At 43.8% G+C, this 10378-nt stretch overlaps 1 pseudogene; it reads right to left on the bottom strand.

The window, feature by feature from the left end:
- Positions 1-4906: 4906 nt before the first annotated feature.
- LOC111851466 (serine/threonine-protein kinase NIM1-like) lies at positions 4907-10141 on the bottom strand (annotated as a pseudogene).
- Positions 10142-10378: the final 237 nt, after the last annotated feature.

The following is a 10378-nucleotide window of genomic DNA, read 5'->3' as shown; positions in this document are numbered from 1 at the left end:
TGACCAAATCAGTTGATTTGCCTCAATAGGGGCCTCTGTCTGCATTCAGTGCTGTGGTAAGTGGTTGCCATGCAACAAATAACCACTAATATGAATCTCTGAATCAGAATGTTCTGGTACTCTGACACCATAATGACAGCATGCTCCGTAAACTGCAGATTATATGCTCTAAAGCACATGGTCACACGCATATACAGCAGAAACATCAGTACAGACGTGGCAGAATCTCAACTGGCCACTCACATGTGGAATGAAAGCAGCTGATCACACTTTATTTAAGGGGTCACAAATTATACTTATTCACTTAATTAATCATGAACCAATGCTTAGTTAATGTATTAATGAACCACAAACTAAGTCTTAGTTAAATTAGTGAGTATGTACTTGGCACCAAGTTGTTGAGCTCACAACATCCCCCGGGACCAAGGTTTGAGTCTCCACCCTCCCTCCATGCGTGAAGTTTGCATGTTTCCCCCCCGTCGTCAGGTTCCTCCTGGTTCTCTGGATTCCCCACACGGTCCAAAAAGATGCTGAAGTGAATTTTGAGTTACCAGGTTGCCCATAGGTGTGAATGGTGTGTGAGTGAGTGTGCCCATCCTGGGTTGTTCCCTGCCTTCTGCTCATAGTCTCTGTGATAGGTTCCAGACCCCCTGTGACCCTGAAAAGGACAAGCAGTTACAGAAAATGGATGGATGGATGATCAGCCATTTTCAGTAATGGAGGATTTTGCTGGTTCATTCACCACTCAGCAGAGGTCATAAAAGGCATTACCTACATAGTCAAGTAAATGTATTGTGTTGTTTATGCAAAACAGAAATGCAGTGTGACCTTGGGCAATGTGCACAGACTAAACTGGTTGGTAAGAGACTTAAAAAACAATTTATAAATGCACAATGAACAGATTTTTTTTTTGTATTTTGCGTACTTTAACAATTAATATTAATTTTATTGTACTAAAATATGCTTTTTTGCTCTTTGACAGATATTCTTAGAAATCAGTGATCATGGCTATCGCAATAGAAAAAACAATGATAGTCAACATCATCGTTCACATAATTATCATAATAATCATCAACAATATATGCAGTTTATTATATAAACACCTGAGCCCATATTCACAAAGCATCTTAAGGCTGAAAGTAGTTCCTACCTTGCTGATTTAGGAGATACTCCTAAAAATAACGGGCGTGTCAGTCCTAAATGTAGGACTCCTCATTCACAAAGCCCCTTAGCGCTAAAAGTAGCACCCAAGTCTGGGAGAACTAAAGAGTATTTAGTATTATTTCCTTTATGTGCATTGGATAAACACAAAAAAACTGAGAAAAAAAGCCACATTTCACATGATTTCACACAGAACTCCAAATATGGGCTGGACAAAATTATTGGCACCTTTTCAAAATTGTGGGTAAACCATTTATTTCAAGCATATGATGCTCGTTTGAACTCACCTGTGGCAAGAAACAGGTGCTGGAAATATAGCAATCACACCTGGGGCCAGTTAAAATGGAGAAAAGTTGACTTAACCTTTCTGTTGTTTGTCTGTGTGCCACACTAAGCATGGAGAACAGAAAGAAGAGCAGAGGATTATCTGAGGACTTGAGAACAGAAATTGTGGAAAAATATCAACAATCTCAAGCCTACAAGTCCAGCTCCAGAGATCTTCATGTTCCTTTGTCCACTGTGCGCAACATAATCAAGAAGTTCACAACACATGGCACTGTAACTAATCTCCCTGGACGTGGACGGAAGAGAGAAATTGATATTAGACTGTAACGAAGGATATTAGAATGGTGGATAAACAGCCTCACTCAACTTCTAAACAAATTCAAGCTGTTCTGCAGACTCAGGATGCAACAGTGTCAGCTCGAACTATCCGTCAACATCTGAGCGAAATGAAACACTATGGCAGGAGACCCAGGGGGACCTGACTGCTGACACAGAAACATAAAAAAGCCAGAACGGCGTTTGCCAAAATGTACTTGAGGAAGCCAATATCCTTCTGGGAGAACGTATTGTGGACAGATGAGACCAAGGTAGAGCTTTTTTGTAAAGAAAATGGAATGAGGCCTGCGGAGAAAAGATGGTCAAACATGGTGGAGGTTCTAGGATGTTTTGCTGCCTCTGGCACTGGATGCCTTGACTGTGTACAAGGCATCACGAAACCTGAAATCTTACATGATTTTTTGATCCATGTAAGCGGTTAATTATTATAACCATGGATGCTATAAGTTTGTACGCACAACATCCCATAAACACATTTTCACCAGCACATACTGGCCTGTCATCAGCCAATCTCCATGGTTATTGCAGGCCAGCTCATGCATGAGAACTGACGTCAACCAAAGCTTACTGTTATCTTAGGAATTGGCTCTTTTCTTAACTAAAAGTTGCTCTCAGCCACTTCGCTATCTATTTTGGAACTTTAAATGATTTGAGGTCTGTGTCATTTTTGGAATGAACACTTTATCGGAGCAATATTGGAATCAATATGTGCGTGCAAAAACTGATTTCACTTGGAGTGAGTTAAGTCTATGTGTGTGAGTGAGCTCTCACTCATTATACAGTGCAGTAGGTGTGCACACTGGTCATAATGCACTCATGAATGACTGTTTGCTTGAATCGCTGCAGTTCACCAGTATGACACCATACAGCTTCCCCAGAATCCTCACTGCTGCAGTGCCTGCATGAGGGATGATCGTCTATGAAACAGTGATGCCCTCCCATACTTCTCAGGAGGCATGGTGTTCTTTGAGTGATGTTTCGTGCTTATATTTCATCAGACACATCACTTTCCACTGTGATCAAAAAGATCTGCCTTGGTTAAGCATTTTTTTTGTCTATGTTTATTTACATTAAACCAGCATCAATGTGGCTTTCTTAGACTAACGGTTTTCTTCTTTACACCCACCGTCCTGGGGAAATTTGTGCAAAGCATCTAATATTACTGTGACGTGCCCCGATTGACCATTTTTGATAAAGGCCCTACACTCCTACACAGTGGCTTTTGGATCCTTGGTGGTCTCTCTGATTGGTTCTGACACTGAGGTCTTGCTGGTGCATGGACCATCGCCACTCCTTCATGGAAGAGGTGGCAGCGTTCTGAATGATATGTCCTGCAATCTTCTTATATCGACATACTGAGGCGCACCTTTCCACCACTTTATTCAGAAGATCTGAAACTTATTTGTTACCCACCATTGAATCTTTGCACTAAGATTTTCATCCTTGTAATGGAGGCTTGCAAAGGGTAGCTGCCTTTATCCTGGACTAATTACAATTGTTGCAGTTCCACACAGCTTGAGGTTAACGATCTTCTTCTGTCATCTGGCAGCCGATTGATCATAGTGGATGTTATAAACAATCCCTGTTAATTAGAGGGGGGCAATTTTTTTCCCAAACAGTTCATTTACGTTTTAGCTTTTTTTTTGACAGTTATGATACATAAATATAGGCAAAAATATTCTGATGTAATGAAATGACACACAACAAATTAGATTTTAATGGTTTTGTAGACCTTCATTGTGTCCTGTTGTTCTTCCCTTTGACCTATGGCCACCAGCATCTATGCTCAGGTGGTTCTGCAGCCCAGCACACGCTGCAAGGTCCGCAGCCCCTGAACCTCATCATGGGCATCACCGGCTACTTTAACAGCAGACTGAGCAGAAGCCTAATGCAGCTGCTCAAATTATGCACTTATAATGTGTACATGCCTGTTTTCTGGCTTGTACAATGTTGGGATTCCTTAAATCGGAAAATGGGATAGGGCATAGACATATATATTTGTACTATTCTCTACATTTTAGTATAATTATACACATCAAAGCAATAAAATAACATATTAGGAATCATGCATTGACAAAAACAAAAAATAATAATAATTTGTTTGGGGTGGGGGGCAGCTCTGTGGGTTGGGCCTCAGAAGGTCGCTGGTTCAGATCACATGGCCGGCAGTGTGATCCCACCTTTGGGCCCTTAACCTCAATTGCTCCAGCGGCTGGCTGACCTTGTTTTCTCCTGCACCAGTTTCACCAGTTTCATGAGGCGACCCCCTGGGATACTTTTCCAGTTTCAATCTGGTCAAACTCTTCACAAAGGATCTCTACTGTGTTTAGGTCAGGTGGCCCAGTCATGTGATACAGCACTCTGTCACTCTCCTTTGTTCTGTAGGTAGCCTGGCATGCCCAAACTTTTGATCAGTACCGTGTGTGTGTGCTGGGGGGGATGGGCCTATCCTTGTGGGGACCAAATATCCACTTAACGTGATGAATGCCCTTTTTTTATCTTACGAGGACCAGGAAACTCCTGTTCCAAAAATCCAAAAACTGAATTTTCTAGAAATCCATGACTGCAATCAAAAAATGTAAAAACTCCTGTATTTTGTTTGGTTACTCATGGTTATGGTTAGGGCTGGGTAGGGGTTATGGTTGTCATAGTTAGCATTAGCATTTTCCCGATAGAAATGGATGAGCGGTCCCCAAAAAGATATGATTACAAGTGTAATAAAAACCTGTTAATTTCACGCAATGGGGACCATTTTTCAGCTCCCCTGAAAGATCTCTCAATGTAAGTCTCGTATTTTGTTTGGTTACTTATGGTTAAGGTTAGGTGCACACACACACACACACACACACACATACACACAGACCTGTTTTGGGGACCGCTCATTCATTTCTATGGGAAAAATGCTAATGCTAACTATGACACCCTTAACCCCTACCCAGCCCTAATGTGTTTCTCTTGCTTACTTCAAAACTACCAAGACTGTTTCCCCTCAGATGCATGCTGCTGTTTATGTTAGCAAAATAACGTCGTTTAACATTCCATTATAGATCAAGTCCATTAAAACCTTAAATCCGACAAGCTAACCTTCTAATCAGGCTTTGTGATACACAGATACAGGCCCCAGGATACACAGAAGCTGAATGAAATGACTGACTTTAATATTCAGCTGTGCTCTGGAAGGTAAAATCACTGAAGGGCTGTTTCATGGCATCACTGAGCTGTGGGCATTCATGGGATTTGAACCAGCAACCTTCCAGTTGCTGGCACAGATCCCTAGCCTCAGAGTCACCACTCCGCCCAATACTATAGGTCTCTATTAAAAATCTTTGTTCATAACTGTTCTCCCATCAGGATAGTGTTTTGCACTTTAAGTCCTGTGCCCCCACCCCATTATTTGCTGTCTGTCTGTCACACTGTGGTCCTGGGGGAACATCATTTCTTGCCAATGAAAACCTGTACAAGGATGAAATAACAACATATGACACTCTTCCAGATGAAGAGGTGACCAAAACCCTACATTAGCAGAATTACACCCCACAGAAATAATAAAAATGTGAAAAGAAGCAAAAAGAGACAGGTTTTTTACACCACGAGAACCCTGACGGTGCCATTATAACACGATAACTGGAGAAATTTCTGTAATCATAACTCAGCTAATGACGCAAAGCTTGGAGGTGTGTCTGTAGGCACGCAGACGTGCCATCCTGGGGTCAGAGGTCAGCTGCATGATGACTGGCGGAACTTCGCCATATCGCTTCCTGTGCATGCGGTGCTGCAGTATGCGGTACAGGCCTGTGATGGCACTGCGGCTGCCGCAGCCCTGGCTGTTGCGGATGTGCTCCGCGGTCACGCCCAGTTCCTGCAGGCTTGCCCACACCTTGGCCTCCTCGCTGCTCAGCTCGTAGGGCTCCACCACAAGCAGGTGCAGGGCGTCTGGGCGCGGGGATGCCGGCCGCCGGGGCATCTCTACTGGCAGCAGCCCAGCATCTGGTCAAGGGCCCACCGCTTGGTGGGCTGTGGCTGCAGGATGCCCTGGATGAGGTGCCGGCATGGACGTGGCACCCATGGTGGCATGGCATAGACTCCCGCCAGGATGAGCTGACACAGCCGGGGCACGGAGTCAGCACGGAAGGGCAGAGTGCCCGTGACCATGAAGAACATAAGAACATAAGAAATTTACAAACGAGAGGAGGCCATTCGGCCCATCAAGCTCGTTTGGGGAGAACTTAGCTAATAGCTCAGAGTTGTTAAAATCTTATCTAGCTCTGATTTAAAGGAACCCATGGTTTTAGCTTCCACTACAATAGCAGGAAGACTATTCCATACTCTGACTACACGCTGTGTAAAGAAGTGCTTCCTCAAATTTGTTTTAAAATGTTCTCCCGCTAATTTCCACTTATGGCCACGAGTTCTAGTATTTAGACTATTGAAATAGTCATTTGGCTGAACAGCATCCAGACCCGTTAGAATCTTATAGACCTGAATCATATCCCCCCTTAGTCTCCTTTGCTCAAGGCCGAACAGATTCAGTTCCGCTAACCTCTCCTCGTAAGACATTCCTCTAAGACCAGGAATCATTCTCGTAGCTCTTCGTTGCACCTTTTCTAAGGCAGCAATGTCCTTCTTGAGGTATGGTGACCAAACCTGCACACAGTATTCTAGGTGGGGTCTTACCAAGGAATTATATACTGTACTGTAAGTGTAACATCACCTCCCTTGACTTAAACTCCACACATCTAGAGATATAACCCAACATTCTGTTCGCCTTTTTTATTGCTTCCCCACATTGGCGAGAGTGGGACATGGAAGCATCAACATACATACCGAGATCTTTCTTGTAATCAGCTACCTTTATTTCAGTGGAACCCATAAAATATCTGTACTGTATATTTCTGCTCCCTGCATGGATTACCTTACATTTATCTGTGTTAAATTTCATCTGCCAAGTATCAGCCCATTCGCTAATTAAATCCAGATCCCGTTGAAGCCTCTCTGCTGCTAGATTAGTATCTGCTACCCCGCCCGCCTTAGTGTCGTCTGCAAATTTAACCAGTTTACTGTATGTATTCGTGTCAATATCATTAATGTAAATTAGGAACAATAGTGATCCTAAAATTGAACCCTGCGGTACCCCACTATAAACGGAGGCCCACTGTGACATAGTGCCTCTAATAACTACTCGCTGCTTCCTATCAGTTAGCCAGTTTTTGATCCAAGCTGCCACAGTTCCTAAAATTCCTGCAGCTTTAAGCTTTAACAAGAGCCGTTTGTGGGGGACAACATCAAAGGCTTTCTGGAAATCTAAGTAAATCACATCATAGGCCTTTTTGTGATCAATTTCACTTGTAGCTTCCTCAAAGAACTCAAGCAGATTCATTAAGCAGGATCTACCTCTCCTAAATCCATGTTGGCTATCCTTTATAATGTTATTTGCATCTAGGTAATCTACCATTTTCACTTGAATTATAGCTTCCATTATTTTTCCAGTAATGCTAGTTAAACTGATTGGCCTATAGTTTGCTGGATTACTTCTATCCCCTTTTTTGAATATGGGTGTTATATTAGCATGCTTCCAATCTGATGGTACCACACCCGCAGATAACGATTTCTGGAATATTAAAGTCAAAGGTTGGCTAATAATATCCCTCATCTCTTTCAAGACTAAAGGTAAGATGCCATCAGGCCCCTGCGATTTATTTATTTTGAGTTTAGCTAGGCTACGTATCACATCAACCTCAGTTATACATATATTGGTCATAGACGATGCTGTATTCGTATTAATTGGTGGTAAGTTACTTGTGTTCTCTATTGTGAACACCCTTGAAAAATAATCATTAAACTCGTTTACCATATCAATTTCGTTATCAATTATAAGGCCCTTACTATCCTGCAAATTAGTGATTTCAGCTTTTAGTGCTCTCTTGGAGTTAAAATATTGGAAGAAACCTTTACTGTCATGCTTAGCCTCCAATGCAATTTTTCTTTCTACATCCCTCTTTGATAGCCTAATGTCATTTTTTAACTCTGCCTGTAGACTTAGATACTCCTGCTTGATTTTGAAATCATTAGTTATTTTCCAGTTGTGGAACAGAGCCCTTTTCCTCCTGACTTTATTCTTAATTTCCTTAGTAAACCACCTTGGTTGTCGTTTCCTAGATTTAGTTTTGCTGGAAACAGGTATGAAGTCCTCTTGCACTTGCAACAATGTGCTTTTGAAAAATTCCCATGCCTCTTCAACTGTTTTGCTATTTAACTCTGTCCAGTTTACAGTTTCTAATTTCCGTCTCATACCATTAAAGTTAGCCTTCCTAACATTGTATACTTTTAATTTAGACTTTGCTCTTCGGACACTAAAATTAACCTCGAATTTAACCATGTTATGATCACTACCGTACAATGGGTCTAAAACCTCTAGTTTTCCAATCCTATCTTGGTTATTACAAAAAACGAGATCAATACGTCCACGAAGGCTCCCAGGTAGCACTCGCCCCAGAAGAGCTCGGGGGTGGCGTAAGGGGGCGACCCGCAGAATGTGTCCAGCAGCTCGTCGCGATGGCTGCAGATGCTGAAGCCAAAGTCGCCAACCTTCACCAGGCCACTACTGGACAGGAAGATGTTCTCAGCCTTGAGGTCACGGTGGACGATGTCGTTGTCATGCTGGGCGGAATGAGGGTATGGTCAACTACACAGAGAGCCTGCAGGATGATGGATGGATGGATGGATGTCCAGTTAACTAACATACACAATTACCCAAGAAATTAATTAATTATAATCAGCTCTCACTTATGTTACTATACTGACACATCGGGCCCTATGATGGTGGCCATGAAGGGAGCCTGACAGTGAACCTTCTGGACCTTGGTGTCTCTAAGAGTCCAGAAAGCCGGAGGATTTGCAGCTCCATGAGTTAATGCTGTAAAACTAGGCATTCTCAGTGTCTCTATAATAAATACTCTTTTGGGGGCGTGATGATATTAAAGGCACTTTTCTGTGTGTGGACAAGACTGTTAGCCAGTCATTTTCAAACCTTTTTGACAAGGCCCCCCTAGGGCTGATATATTTCTCCTGACCCCCCCCCTCCCAACTACACACACACACACACAGACACACGAAACAGTATTCCACATATCCGCCATCATAATAAATGATTTAGGTGCTGCTTTGCCATCACGTTTTCTTTTAATACTACTAGCAACTAGAAACCAAATACGCAACCATTAACTGAGCAACTTTCCCACCAAAAAACCTTCTTACGTCACTAGACATAGCAGTTCAATACGTGGTGCTTGTCCATTTTACAGGCATAATATATGTTCACATTATTTTTCATATTTCTGAAGGTTGCAATATGAAAATGAATCGGTCCCCAGCTCAACCCCCCCCCCCCCCGCACATTTCCTTCATGTCTCAACTTGGGGGGGCAGTGGTTCTCACCCTTTTTGCACCACAACCCAGTTTTTACCATGCCAGCTCAGTTGCGACCCTATATCAAATGCAGGTTTAGATTAACGCTATGGTCAAGTGCACTCTGCAATTTACGCCGATCAATGCCTATCGCACAAATCCGACTGGATGTGCCAGAGATTTTTAAATTACACATCAGTGGCTTGGCTTCTTCCATCGGTTGGGTCATGACCCACGGGGTTGAGAATCGCTGCCCTACAGTTTGAATATCTCTGCTATAAGCCGCTAACCATGTGCTCCATCACCAGGTGCAGATGCGACGGTGTCTCCTCCACCTCGTAGAGCCGCGCGATGTTGGGGAGCCACAGGCGCTCCATGCTCGCGACCTCCCGCCACAGCAGCTGCTGCTTCTGGGGGTCTAGTCTGGTCTTATCCAGGATCTTTATGGCCACCTTGTCTGAGGGTCAATGGTACAGTAGGGAGTCACAGTGGAGCACTTTCCCCAATAAGAGTGAATGGAAGCTGCATGCTTTGGAACGTGTTTCACTTGCTCACTTGATCCCGTACCTTTGGTGAGAGAGTGGACCCCCAGCTTGACACAGGAGAAGATCCCACAGCCGATCTCACTGCGGACCTTGTAGAAACCAACGCGGCGACCTGCAGCCAGCTCACGAACTGTCTGCTCATCACACCGCATGTCCAGGTAGAGCTGCTCCAGGGGTGTGGCCTGCTGCTCCACAGATGTGGCCTCATCCTCACTGGCACTGTAAGAACTGTCCTGGGCTCTGCACTGTGTGTGGAGGGGGTCCCTCAGGCTGGGCCCACTGGTCAGGTATATGAATACCATACCACTGGCTGCATGGCTGTCATGGCAACAGTCTCAGACAGGAAGACTGCATCAAACACATACACACACAAACACACACATACATGCAGCAGGTCACAATGACAGGAAGACAGCAACACACACACACACACATAGCAGGTCACAATGACAGGAAGACAGCAACACACACACACACAGACACACAGCAGGTCATAGTGACAGGAAGACTGCAGCAAACACACAGACACTGCACCCTGCACAGGGTGTATGTAGGACCGCCGCAGGTGAAGCCTGAAAGCCAATTTTGAGAGACTCAGGGCAAGCTTTTCCCTTCAGCCCCTCAACATAAAGCAGACATGAATGCTG

The sequence above is a fragment of the Paramormyrops kingsleyae genome, chromosome 7 (genome assembly GCF_048594095.1).
Source record: "Paramormyrops kingsleyae isolate MSU_618 chromosome 7, PKINGS_0.4, whole genome shotgun sequence".
Taxonomy (NCBI): domain Eukaryota; kingdom Metazoa; phylum Chordata; class Actinopteri; order Osteoglossiformes; family Mormyridae; genus Paramormyrops; species Paramormyrops kingsleyae.
The sequence above is the reverse complement of the archived record's forward strand: the minus strand, read 5'-3'. Positions and strand labels throughout refer to the sequence as shown.